Here is a 12,750-nt window from a genome sequence, read left to right on the forward strand (position 1 = left end):
TACTTAAAAAACTTCGAAAAACACGTGAAACAAATGTCGGTCAAAACACATTTTTTCTTCAGAGACAAAAAGCATATAGGAAACAGGAGCATATCCAACAAGATGCAAAGAAATGAACCATTTCAAAGGAAATGAATGACCTCAGTGAACAAAACAAGAAAAAACAAGACAATACCCCCCCCCCCCAAAAAAAGCGTGAAAAATATAGGTATAATAAATACAGGATTCTGAAAACATTTGTATCCTCGCATACAAGACAACAAATATGTACAACTCCTACCCAAACAACAACCGAAATCTCTTGGAGAACAACATCACACAAAATCAAACAAGAAAACATCCACAAATACCAAAAATGAGATTCATTTTGAGACTATGAAATAGCAACATCATTAAATCTAGAGCAAAATAATACTCGAAATACATAAATTTCATAAAACAATATTCGGAGTTTTTGTAACAAACATGCCGACACGAAATCTTATGACATTAAAAACATTAAAATCGATTTCTTTGAAAATTATCATGGCTTAAAATTAGATTCATAGTTTTATAGGTTTGTAATATTACCAATATTTCATGTACTCATAAACACATTACCAGAGGGCATTCGTACCGAATTATCTCCCTATTCTCCACGAGCTAAAATAAAAACTATAAAAGCCTAACACAAGTAAATGTTCTATCTTTTTCTTTCCTTGCTTCGCCTAATAGACGAGTCTAAGGTATGTGAGGCACATTCTAACACGCATATCCGCACGCACACATTTCAAACTTTCATGGACCTACGTATGAATTTTTACGCACACAATCTCACTTTTTTAAGGTTAGCATTAAGTAAATGATATTTCAAATATATCGTCTACGTTTTTGTTTCTCGTACGGTAGAATATATTCAAGCATCCTTAAAATTTTACAGATCCATGGATCCGTTTCACTAAAATCATGAGGATCACCGTTCTAGCAAGTTTTCATTCTTGTATTACACGGACGATTATATTGTAAAGTGATGGACGATTACAACATTTCTTTCACTTGTTAAAAGTGATTGATAGATAGACAGACAGACAGACAGACAGACAGATAGATAGATAGATAGATAGATAGATAGATAGATAGATAAAGGGAATAAGAGAAAAGGGTTGCGGATAATATTCAGTAATTAAGTAGGCAGTTATTATTGTGCTTGTCCGTCTGAACTGTTCAAAACGGAAATGGAAATGCAAACTTATGGTTTTAATAGAGGATACACCGAACCCGGTCGGATATGATTGCAGAATGAAATTTAATGCATTTCCAAAGTTATTTGTATCCATCGATTCATTCCAAGCAGCTTTCAGCTATAGGAATGAATACAAAGCAGATTTTAATTACCAGGTAAAATCAGTGAGATAATCACCGGATAAAAAATAAAACAATGCTCGCCTTTTTTTTTGTTGTAAACGTTATAGTATACAAACTTAACCGTTTAGTCAAACGATGATCGCAAAGTCAAAAGTTTGCAAGTTGGCTCATTTTTATTTCTGTAAAAAGACTCAACAAATTTGCTTTCACTAAGATTTTTTTTCGAAAATTTTCCAAAATACTGCCAAAAATTGTTGCCAGAAAATATTTCGAGAAAAATGGGCAAGACTTTTGTTAAAAATAGTCAATACGATATGTTTGAAGTTTGGATAAAATGGACGCAAAAAAAACTAAGCCAAATATTCGGCATTTTTTACTTTTTATTTCATCGCTTTTGCTAATATGTATACTTTCTTCTCGATCTAATAAAATAAAATGATTCATGGTGGCCCAAGTGTCCTTTACTTTGGAATTGGTTTGTTCTGGCGTCCAGCCATACCCAGTCTGCCTGCTGCTCTGGTCAGTTGACACTTGATAAAATGCAATAACAATCTTACAGAAATTAATACAAATATACAGAAAAAATGAAAGTATAAATACTCACAGACAATGACAGCTAGTATATAATATAAATGTGGGTTTTCTGTTTGTCTTTCTTTCTGTTTGATTGTCCCGGAATACAGCTAAAACAAAAACCTATACCAAGATTAAACCGTTTTTCTTTCGGATTAGGAATCCGATGATGATATTAATTTTTGTAACTGCGCTTTTACTTTCATTTGCGTTAAAATTCCATAAACATAAAAGACAACGTTTTACTTTATTTTGCCAGTTTTACAACGAAACTAATTACTTTTAATATTACTTTTTCATTAAGTAGATTGCAGTAGTATTCTGGGGTCTACCTTCATTCATTGATAAGAAACACCGTTGGTATAAAGTAGCTGTTAGATGCGTTGGTATAAAGTAGTTGTTAGATGCGTTAGTATAAAGTAGTTGTTAGATGCGTTGGTATAAAGTAGTTGTTAGATGCGTTAGTATAAAGTAGTTGTTAGATGCGTTGGTATAAAGTAATTGTTAGATGCGTTGGTATAAAGTAGTTGTTAGATGCGTTGGTATAAAGTAGTTGTTAGATGCGTTGGTATAAAGTAGTTGTTAGATGCGTTGGTATAAAGTAGTTGTTAGATGCGTTAGTATAAAGTAGTTGTTAGATGCGTTGGTATAAAGTAGTTGTAAGATGCGTTGGTATAAAGTAGTTGTTAGATGCGTTGGTATAAAGTAGCTGTTAGATGCGTTGGTATAAAGTAGTTGTTAGATGCGTTGGTATAAAGTAGTTGTTAGATGCGTTGGTATAAAGTAGTTGTTAGATGCGTTGGTATAAAGTAGTTGTTAGATGCGTTGGTATAAAGTAGTTGTTAGATGCGTTAGTATAAAGTAGTTGTTAGATGCGTTGGTATAAGGTAGTTGTTAGATGCGTTGGTATAAAGTAGTTGTTAGATGCGTTGGTATAAAGTAGCTGTTAGATGCGTTAGTATAAAGTAGTTGTTAGATGCGTTGGTATAAAGTAGTTGTTAGATGCGTTGGTATAAAGTAGCTGTTAGATGCGTTGGTATAAAGTTGTTGTTAGATGCGTTAGTATAAAGTAGTTGTTAGATGCGTTGGTATAAAGTAGTTGTTAGATGCGTTGGTATAAAGTAGCTGTTAGATGCGTTGGTATAAAGTAGTTGTTAGATGCGTTAGTATAAAGTAGTTGTTAGATGCGTTGGTATAAAGTAGTTGTTAGATGCGTTAGTATAAAGTAGTTGTTAGATGCGTTGGTATAAAGTAATTGTTAGATGCGTTGGTATAAAGTAGTTGTTAGATGCGTTGGTATAAAGTAGTTGTTAGATGCGTTGGTATAAAGTAGTTGTTAGATGCGTTAGTATAAAGTAGTTGTTAGATGCGTTGGTATAAAGTAGTTGTTAGATGCGTTGGTATAAAGTAGTTGTTAGATGCGTTGGTATAAAGTAGCTGTTAGATGCGTTGGTATAAAGTAGTTGTTAGATGCGTTGGTATAAAGTAGTTGTTAGATGCGTTGGTATAAAGTAGTTGTTAGATGCGTTGGTATAAAGTAGTTGTTAGATGCGTTGGTATAAAGTAGTTGTTAGATGCGTTAGTATAAAGTAGTTGTTAGATGCGTTGGTATAAGGTAGTTGTTAGATGCGTTGGTATAAAGTAGTTGTTAGATGCGTTGGTATAAAGTAGCTGTTAGATGCGTTAGTATAAAGTAGTTGTTAGATGCGTTGGTATAAAGTAGTTGTTAGATGCGTTGGTATAAAGTAGCTGTTAGATGCGTTGGTATAAAGTTGTTGTTAGATGCGTTAGTATAAAGTAGTTGTTAGATGCGTTGGTATAAAGTAGTTGTTAGATGCGTTGGTATAAAGTAGTTGTTAGATGCGTTGGTATAAAGTAGTTATTAGATGCGTTGGTATAAAGTAGTTGTTAGATGCGTTGGTATAAAGTAGTTGTTAGATGTGTTGGTATAAAGTAGTTGTTAGATGCGTTAGTATAAAGTAGTTGTTAGATGCGTTGGTATAAAGTAATTGTTAGATGCGTTGGTATAAAGTAGTTGTTAGATGCGTTGGTATAAAGTAGCTGTTAGATGCGTTGGTATAAAGTAGTTGTTAGATGCGTTAGTATAACGTAGTTGTTAGATGCGTTGGTATAAAGTAGTTGTTAGATGCGTAGGTATAAAGTAGTTGTTAGATGCGTTGGTATAAAGTATCTGTTAGATGCGTTGGTATAAAGTAGCTGTTAGATGCGTTGGTATAAAGTAGCTGTTAGATGCGTTGGTATAAAGTAGTTGTTAGATGTGTTGGTATAAAGTAGTTGTTAGATGCGTTGGTATAAAGTAGTTGTTAGATGCGTTGGTATAAAATAGCTGTTAGATGCGTTGGTATAAAGTAGTAGTTAGATGCGTTAGTATAAAGTAGTTGTTAGATGCGTTAGTATAAAGTAGTTGTTAGATGCGTTGGTGTAAAGTAGTTGTTAGATGCGTTGGTATAAAGTAGTTGTTAGATGCGTTGGTATAAAGTAGTTGTTAGATGCGTTGGTATAAAGTAGCTGTTAGATGCGTTGGTATAAAGTAGCTGTTAGATGCGTTGGTCTAAAGTAGTTGTTAGATGCGTTGGTATAAAGTAGTTGTTAGATGCGTTGGTATAAAGTAGTTGTTAGATGCGTTGGTATAAAGTAGTTGTTAGATGCGTTGGTATAAAGTAGTTGTTAGATGCGTTGGTATAAAGTAGTTGGTAGATGCGTTGGTATAAAGTAGCTGTTAGATGCGTTGGTATAAAGTAGCTGTTAGATGCGTTGGTATAAAGTAGTTGTTAGATGCGTTAGTATAAAGTAGTTGTTAGATGCGTTGGTATAAAGTAGTTGTTAGATGCGTTGGTATAAAGTAGCTGTAAGATGCGTTGGTATAAAGTAGTTGTTAGATGCGTTGGTATAAAGTAGTTGTTAGATGCGTTGGTATAAAGTAGCTGTTAGATGCGTTGGTATAAAGTAGTTGTTAGATGCGTTAGTATAAAGTAGTTGTTAGATGTGTTGGTATAAAGTAGCTGTTAGATGCGTTGGTATAAAGTAGTTGTTAGATGCGTTAGTATAAAGTAGTTGTTAGATGCGTTGGTATAAAGTAGTTGTATGATGCGTTGGTATAAAGTAGTTGTTAGATGCGTTGGTATAAAGTAGCTGTTAGATGCGTTGGTACAAAGTAGTTGTTAGATGCGTTAGTATAAAGTAGTTGTTAGATGCGTTGGTATAAAGTAGTTGTTAGATGCGTTGGTATAAAGTAGCTGTTAGATGCGTTGGTATAAAGTAGTTGTTAGATGTGTTGGTATAAAGTAGTTGTAAGATGCGTTGGTATAAAGTAGTTGTTAGATGCGTTGGTATAAAGTAGCTGTTAGATGCGTTGGTATAAAGTAGTTGTTAGATGCGTTGGTATAAGGTAGTTGTTAGATGCGTTGGTATAAAGTAGTTGTTAGATGCGTTGGTATAAAGTAGCTGTTAGATGCGTTGGTATAAAGTAGCTGTTAGATGCGTTGGTCTAAAGTAGTTGTTAGATGCTTGCAAAATGAATGCCGATGCTCACATTTTGACCCCTCTCTTTACTTAAAAATTCACTAAAAATCAGAAAATTAACCAATTTTTATGAAATATTCGGTATTTATCAAATAATGATCACAGACTATAATAAACACATTATTTTTACTTAAATCTTAGTGGAAATGCATTATTATGTTTAAACAACAAATATTTTTACCAAAGTTTTGGTTTTTAGTAGTAAAAAAATGCATGAATTTAACTTTTGCTTTTTTTTATGAAAATAAAGCATCGTAAATTGTAACAATTAAAAAAAAATTAATTTTTACAGGCACATTACGAAAAAAGCCACTAAAGTCCGTATTAATGTATTCGATATAACTCGAAGAAAATTAATTTCTAGAACTACCGATATTATCATTGAATTAAGCATTGTTTATTTAATATTTTCACACAAAAAATTATAATTGCCCAACTATTTCTACTTTTTTATTGAATTACAAGTTTCGCATAATTTTATATGTACGATTCTCACATTTTCCTTGCTTGCATAAATGTGAAACTTTTAGCGTAACATAATTTTTATATAATCTTGAAAAATAAAACTTTTTTAAAATGCAAAAGCGGGAACATAGAAAAATAATTCAATAAAAAATGGTAAAAATTAGACATAAGTTCACGATAGAAACGTGCGGATGCACATTTTTGGAGGAAAAAGCTACTTTTTGTACAAACAAGGTGTTTTTTTGTATTTAATTTAATATCTTAGGACTTTACTGATTAGCTTTGAAATAGACCAAGAAAACTAATATTTATCTTTCAAAGGATTTTACATTGAATTTATTTAACTTAAAAATTTAGCTGAATTAGCTCGCCATGAAAACAGTTTTCATAACTTTTTTTTTAACATGTACAAATATTTTTTTCCTTTTAGAAATTAACTGTAGTCTTTAATCTTTAAAACACAGTCAAAAAAGTAGTCAGAAACCTACAAAAAATTGTGATAAATCGGCTTCCAAAACTATGTCCCCCTATCTTTATTCGGCCAGTTTTGCCCGTATCTATAGTTTTCACAAAAGCGTACTTCTTGACCTTTACTCCCGATCTGAAATGGAACACGCATATAAAATCCATTGCCAAAGTCGCTGGAAAAATGGTGGGATCCTTCTACCGCTACAGTAGATATCTCACTCCTGATGCAATTCTCTACCTATATAAAATGCCAGGTTCGGCTAACGATAGAGTATTGTTGCCACATCTGGGCAGGAGCTGCTAGAAGCAGCTTATCCTGTCTTGATAGAGTTCAAAATAGACTTCGTAGCTTAGTGGGGGATGCCCTTTTCTCTTCCCTGCAACATCTTTCCCAGAAAAGACGTAGCGAGCCCGTCCCTGCTTCATCGTTGTTTTCATGATAGGTGTTCATCTGAACTTTAATCTATGATCCCCCCTGGCCAGACTTTCACGAAAAACACTCGTTTAGCTAGAACCACTATCAACAATTTCCCACACTCTTTATCTGTGCCTACACCTAAACGCAGATTCCATGAACAGGGCTTCTTTCTTAGAACTGCTCGGCCGTGGAATTCTATTCCGTTTGCCTGTTTGCCAGCTGACTACAATCTGATTGTCCTCAAGTCCAACGTAAACAAGTTCTTATTGAACCATCTCCCTAAGTAATCCAAGTTATAAAATTCCCACTAATGTTTACTACGCTAAAATCACAATGACAAATGTATACCCATTAACCCTTATCCTCGAGTGGCCATTGAGTCTTGATAAGTGGTGACACCCATGTAAAAAAAAGCAAACAAAAAAACACACGCACCTTCAGTCACAGCTCACCATAAAAGTCCAACGCCTTTGCTGTCTCGCCAGGTTTGCCAGTTGTTATAATGCAGCAGTATTTAATTATGCTAATCAGTTTCAGTAAAGGATTCAATATATATATATATATATATATATATATATATATATATATATATATATATATATATATACCTATATATATATATATATATATATATATATATATATATATATATATGGTTATCCACATACGGTACTGTTTCGCTGTTTCACAGCTCATCAGTACGGCTAGATAAGCAACTACCTGTGTGTGCATATATGCACAGTGACTCGCAAAAGTATTGGATATATTACATTTTTCTTCATAACTTTAATTAGGATTCAAGATTTTACATAAAATTTGGTCAGTATATTCCTATTACTATTCTAACTAATATTTGGGTAGTAATCACAAAATTAAAGTTTAGAAAGTTTATATTAAAGGAAAAATATAAATCAACTAACGCAAAAGTATTGGATACATTGATTTAATATTTGGTTGCATAGCCTTTATTGCGTTCAACAGCTTCCAATCGCTTTCTATAGTTGCACACATGTTTTGCAAAGATATGCAGGTATTTGCGCCATTCTTCTTTGTCGAACTGTTCTAGTTTCAACACTTGTTTTGTGGATTCCTCTTGTGAACGTTGATCTTCATTATTTTCCACAAATTTTCAATTGGGTTGAGGTCTGGAGACTGACTGGGCCAAATAAGAACGTCAATTCCATTATTTCAAAGCCATTCTTTGGTTAGTTTGGCAGTATGTTTGGGATCATTGTCCTCCTGAAACACGAAATTATTATTATGTCCCAACAAATCAGCAGATTTCTGGGGGGTTTTCTCCAAAATTTCCCCGTACATGCATCCATTCATTTGATAATTTCTAGTTCACCAGTACCTTTGGATGAAAAACACCTCCATACTATAATCGAATCACCGCCAAACTTTACCGTAGGAATGGTATTCTTTTTGTTATAGGCGGTGCCATTTTTACGCCATACATGTGTTGCCGTGTTTCTTCCAAAGATTTCGATTTTCGTTTTGTCTGACCAGTTTACCTTGTTCCAAAATTCTTGGGGTTGTTCCCCATATGTTTTAACATAATTCAAACGTGATCTAACATGTTTAAGCTTCAATAATGGAACTTTTCTTGGGGACTTTGATATAAAACCTGCACGATTTAGAAGTCTACTGATCGTATCCTTGCTCACATTAATCCCAGCTTCTCTGAGGTCGGTTTGAATTTCGCCACAAGTAAGAAAAGTTTTTTTTGTACCTTTCTGCTTACCCACCTTGGTTTTGTTTTTCGTTTAATTTCCTTGGCCGACCACATCTTGGAAGATTTGCAACAGCTTCACCAGGGGTTTTAAACTTTCTAATAACGTTTCCAACTGTACTAAGTGGTAGATTAATGTCTCTTGATATTATTCGATACCCTTTTCCTTTTTTTGTGTTTATCAATGATTTTTTGACGAATGTCTATTGACAACTCTTTAGTTTTAGGCATGGACTGGTTGACTTTGAAAGAGTGAGCTCAAACGGGAAGAATTTTATAAGACTATTTTAATATAAAGCTCTCTGATTGGTCAGTGATAACTCGTTTACATTATTGCAACACGCTAAGCAAAAGTCATTCAAATTTATTTCAGAAAAAAATAATTTTTTTAAAAGTGTATCCAATACTTTTGCGTTTGTTAATTCATATTTTTCTTAAATATAAACTTTCTAAACTTTGATTTTGTAATAACTACTCCAAATATAATTTAGAATAGTAATAGGAATATACTGACCAAATTTTAGGTAAAATCTTGGACCCTAATTAAAGTTATGAAGAAAAATGTAATATATCCAATACTTTTGCATGGTACTGTATATATTTATGTAATGTGTGTGTATTATATGTATGTGTGTATATTTTATGTAAATATATTGACGATTTAAAACAATTTTCCAATCATGTTTTAAAAAAAAATCATAAAGGTATCATAGTTGTTGACATGTATTTCAAGGCAATGAATCATGACATATTGGAACAGTGGATTATTATCGTAAACAACCAGCAAAAATACAATCAACAATCAGGTTAAAAAGGTTACATATTAAACCAGAAACAAAACAAGAATCACGAGAATAGATTCATTGTGAAATAACTTAGTAAAAACTATGAATTATTCATTATCTGCATTTTATCATAATCAAATAGAGGTTTAAATTACATGAAGTTTCACTGTTTTGTTGTTCAAATCAATATATCTTTTACGTGTCAATTATATTTACAAATTATTCAAACTAGGTATCCGATCTATATACACTCTACACACATAAATTCATATGAAGATTAGTGTATGAAGTTTATTCTTATATATATATATATATATATATATATATATGTATATATATATATATATATATATATATATGTATATATATATATATATATATATATATATATATATATATATATATAAGAATAAACTACAAAAATGACAAAAAATTATATTCCAAAATTTATGATGCTGACCATCTAATAATTTATAAATTATAAGATGGTCAACATCATGAATTTTGGAATATACATTTTTGTCATTTATTTTATATATTGCTCTGTAATCACATTGAGTTTCTTATATAAGGATTGATATATAATAAGAAAATATATTTCTACAGAAATATATATATATATATATATATACATATATAAACAATATATATATATATAAATATATTATGTTTATATATATATATATATATATATATATATATATATATATATATATATATATATATATATATATATATATATATATATATAAAAGGTGTTGATAGCAACAGAAAATGTATTTCATTTTAAGTTATAATTATTTCCACACCTGTTCGACAATTTCAAGCATTATGGCGTTTGAAAATTTTCACAACCAGCATTTCTTCAGACTTCTTCAATAAAAACACTCTTGACAATAGAACTTTTTTTTAAAGAAAATTCCCTTAACGGAAAAGAGGCATGTGAATAAAAAACATTTACCCTGGAGGCATCCTCCGTGAAAAAAAGCCCATTCAAATATTAATATATCATCTAATTTTCGTATCCTTATTTAAAAAACAAGTTATAAGAAGTTTCCATAAAAAAACGGTAGCCATTAAAATTTTTTTTTTATATGTATTCCATTTATTGAATTCCTGAATTAGATTTCTATATTTCTTTATTTCACATAATTAATTTTTTAAAAAGAGTGTTTTAATTTTATTTCTATATTTATAATGTGGCCAATAATAACCTTGCAATAACGTTACGATTAATTTTTAGTTTTGTATTCGCTCATTTGTGGCAAGCATTATTTATAATTTAGCGATTGTTTTATTACTTAGATATAAGACCATTTCAGGGTTAATATTTTATTGACTAGGAGAATAAAGAAAAGGAATACATTATATTTATTAATCCTCATACAACATTTCGAGTTAAGATTCTATTCTATGTAGCTTATACATACAAGTCTCTCTCTCTCTCTCTCTCTCTCTCTCTCTCTCTCTATATATATATATATATATATATATATATATATATAGAGAGAGAGAGAGAGAGAGAGAGAGAGAGAGAAATATGGGTGATCTTCTAAGGAAAAATATTTTCTGTGATTTCCAAAGTTGGAGACGCTACTAACCGTATTTATCCTTTAAAAAAATTACCAACATATATATATATATTTCCTTAGAAGATCATCCATATTTTTTTGGGCGTAAACAAATAAACAAATATTATTCATTTATTATTTTACATATAAAACAGTAATCTATGAACACGTGTTTTGAGGTACTACCTCTCGTCAGCGTAGCTTGCCTGCTTTTATGATTCAAACCTCAGACCATATGTATTATGGTCGAGTACGTTAACCGTTACGCCATGAAGTCTTATTTTAAATAAACTAAACGGAGGACATATTTTATTACTTAAACAAGAATGTAGGAATGTTATGCTTTCTTCTGTTGATCTTATTTTGCTTGTAATAAACAGAATCGAATTTAGTTTCTTAATTAAACTGGAATTGTACCTTGTCTCTAGATATTAAAGAATTTTTGGAGGGTACAGAATTTAAATATTGCAATCATGAAGGGAAGACGTTTATTATTCACGATTAAAGGTAAAATACGTTAAACACGTTTAAAAAAAATGTGGAGAAGAAGAGAAAAGAAAAATAAAGGGGGTAGGTCAGCTAAGCGGTTTCGCCCTCGCCTTTTCAAAGCTGTGCCGAGAAATTTACGATTAAAAAATATGTGCATCATTAAAATAAAGTTAGGTTGCGTTCTATTCATGGGGAAAGAAAAGAAAACACAAAGACCCACCCCCCAAAAAACAAAGCAGCAGCAGCAGCAGCAGCAAAAAAAAAAAAAAAACAGGAAAGCGATTACAATAAATCAACGTTATGATATTATTTTCCAAGATCTTAGAGGTTAATCACCTTCAAACCTAAGAGACATGCCCACATTTTACAGAGAGAAGGCATCCTCAAACAAACAGGAATAGTCTCCAAGATCTTTAGATGGAATGCGTATACACGCTGAATTCATTTTGCCCCCAAAACGTAAGATAAATTTAATTTGGACCCTAACACACCGTGCTCTAATGATTTGTCCAAAATCAAAATTGGACGAAGGAAAGTCAGTCATACAAAGAAAAATAACCGAGTTTTCCGAAATTAAAGTTAAAATGGTGACTAAATGTCCAATATGTATTCGTTTACCATGGTTGGGGGCAGTAAGTGAGAAATTCGCCAAACAAATCAGCTCAAGGATGCAAAAATGTTATTTCGCTTCAAATGTACGTGTCGAGTTCACTACGAAAACCTTAATGGCATCCTCTCGAAACGATGTTCTACCCCCATAACAACAACAACAACAACAACAACAATAATAATAATAATAATAATAATAATAATAATAATAATAATTCTGATTTCGCTTACGACCGTCTCTCTGGAAAGGGATGGGATTCATTTCCAGAGGATTTCCCTTAATCCCGGCTTCAAACCAGGAGCTTCAAAGATCAAGGGTTTTACTAAGGATGTTGGTGGTACCTATAATTGTAGAGGTTTGAAAGCCGCCTAAAACATCGGGGATTTGTAGTTTTTTCAATTGTCCTTCCAGACGACTTGATACTACTCCTAGTGTACCAACTACGACCGGGATTATTTGTGTTTTAACCCCGTGTATACGCCTTATCTCCAAGGCAATGGAGCATAATTGCTCCACTTCTCATTCTTCTTCTCTCTCACATTCCTGTCCCAGGGCACTGAGAAGTCTACAATCTGCCAGTTTTTTGAGACCTTGTCAATAACGACCAAATCCGGACGATTATGTTCCGATTGCTTGGTCGTTATGACACTATAATAATAATAATAATAATAATAATAATAATAATAATAATAATAATAATAATAATGTAATTTACAATTTTAAGTGTAGTTATGGTGCCAGCTGCGTGGGTC

The sequence above is a fragment of the Euprymna scolopes genome, chromosome 29 (assembly GCF_053919585.1).
Source record: "Euprymna scolopes isolate OS-2025 chromosome 29, ASM5391958v1, whole genome shotgun sequence".
Taxonomy (NCBI): Eukaryota; Metazoa; Mollusca; class Cephalopoda; order Sepiida; family Sepiolidae; genus Euprymna; species Euprymna scolopes.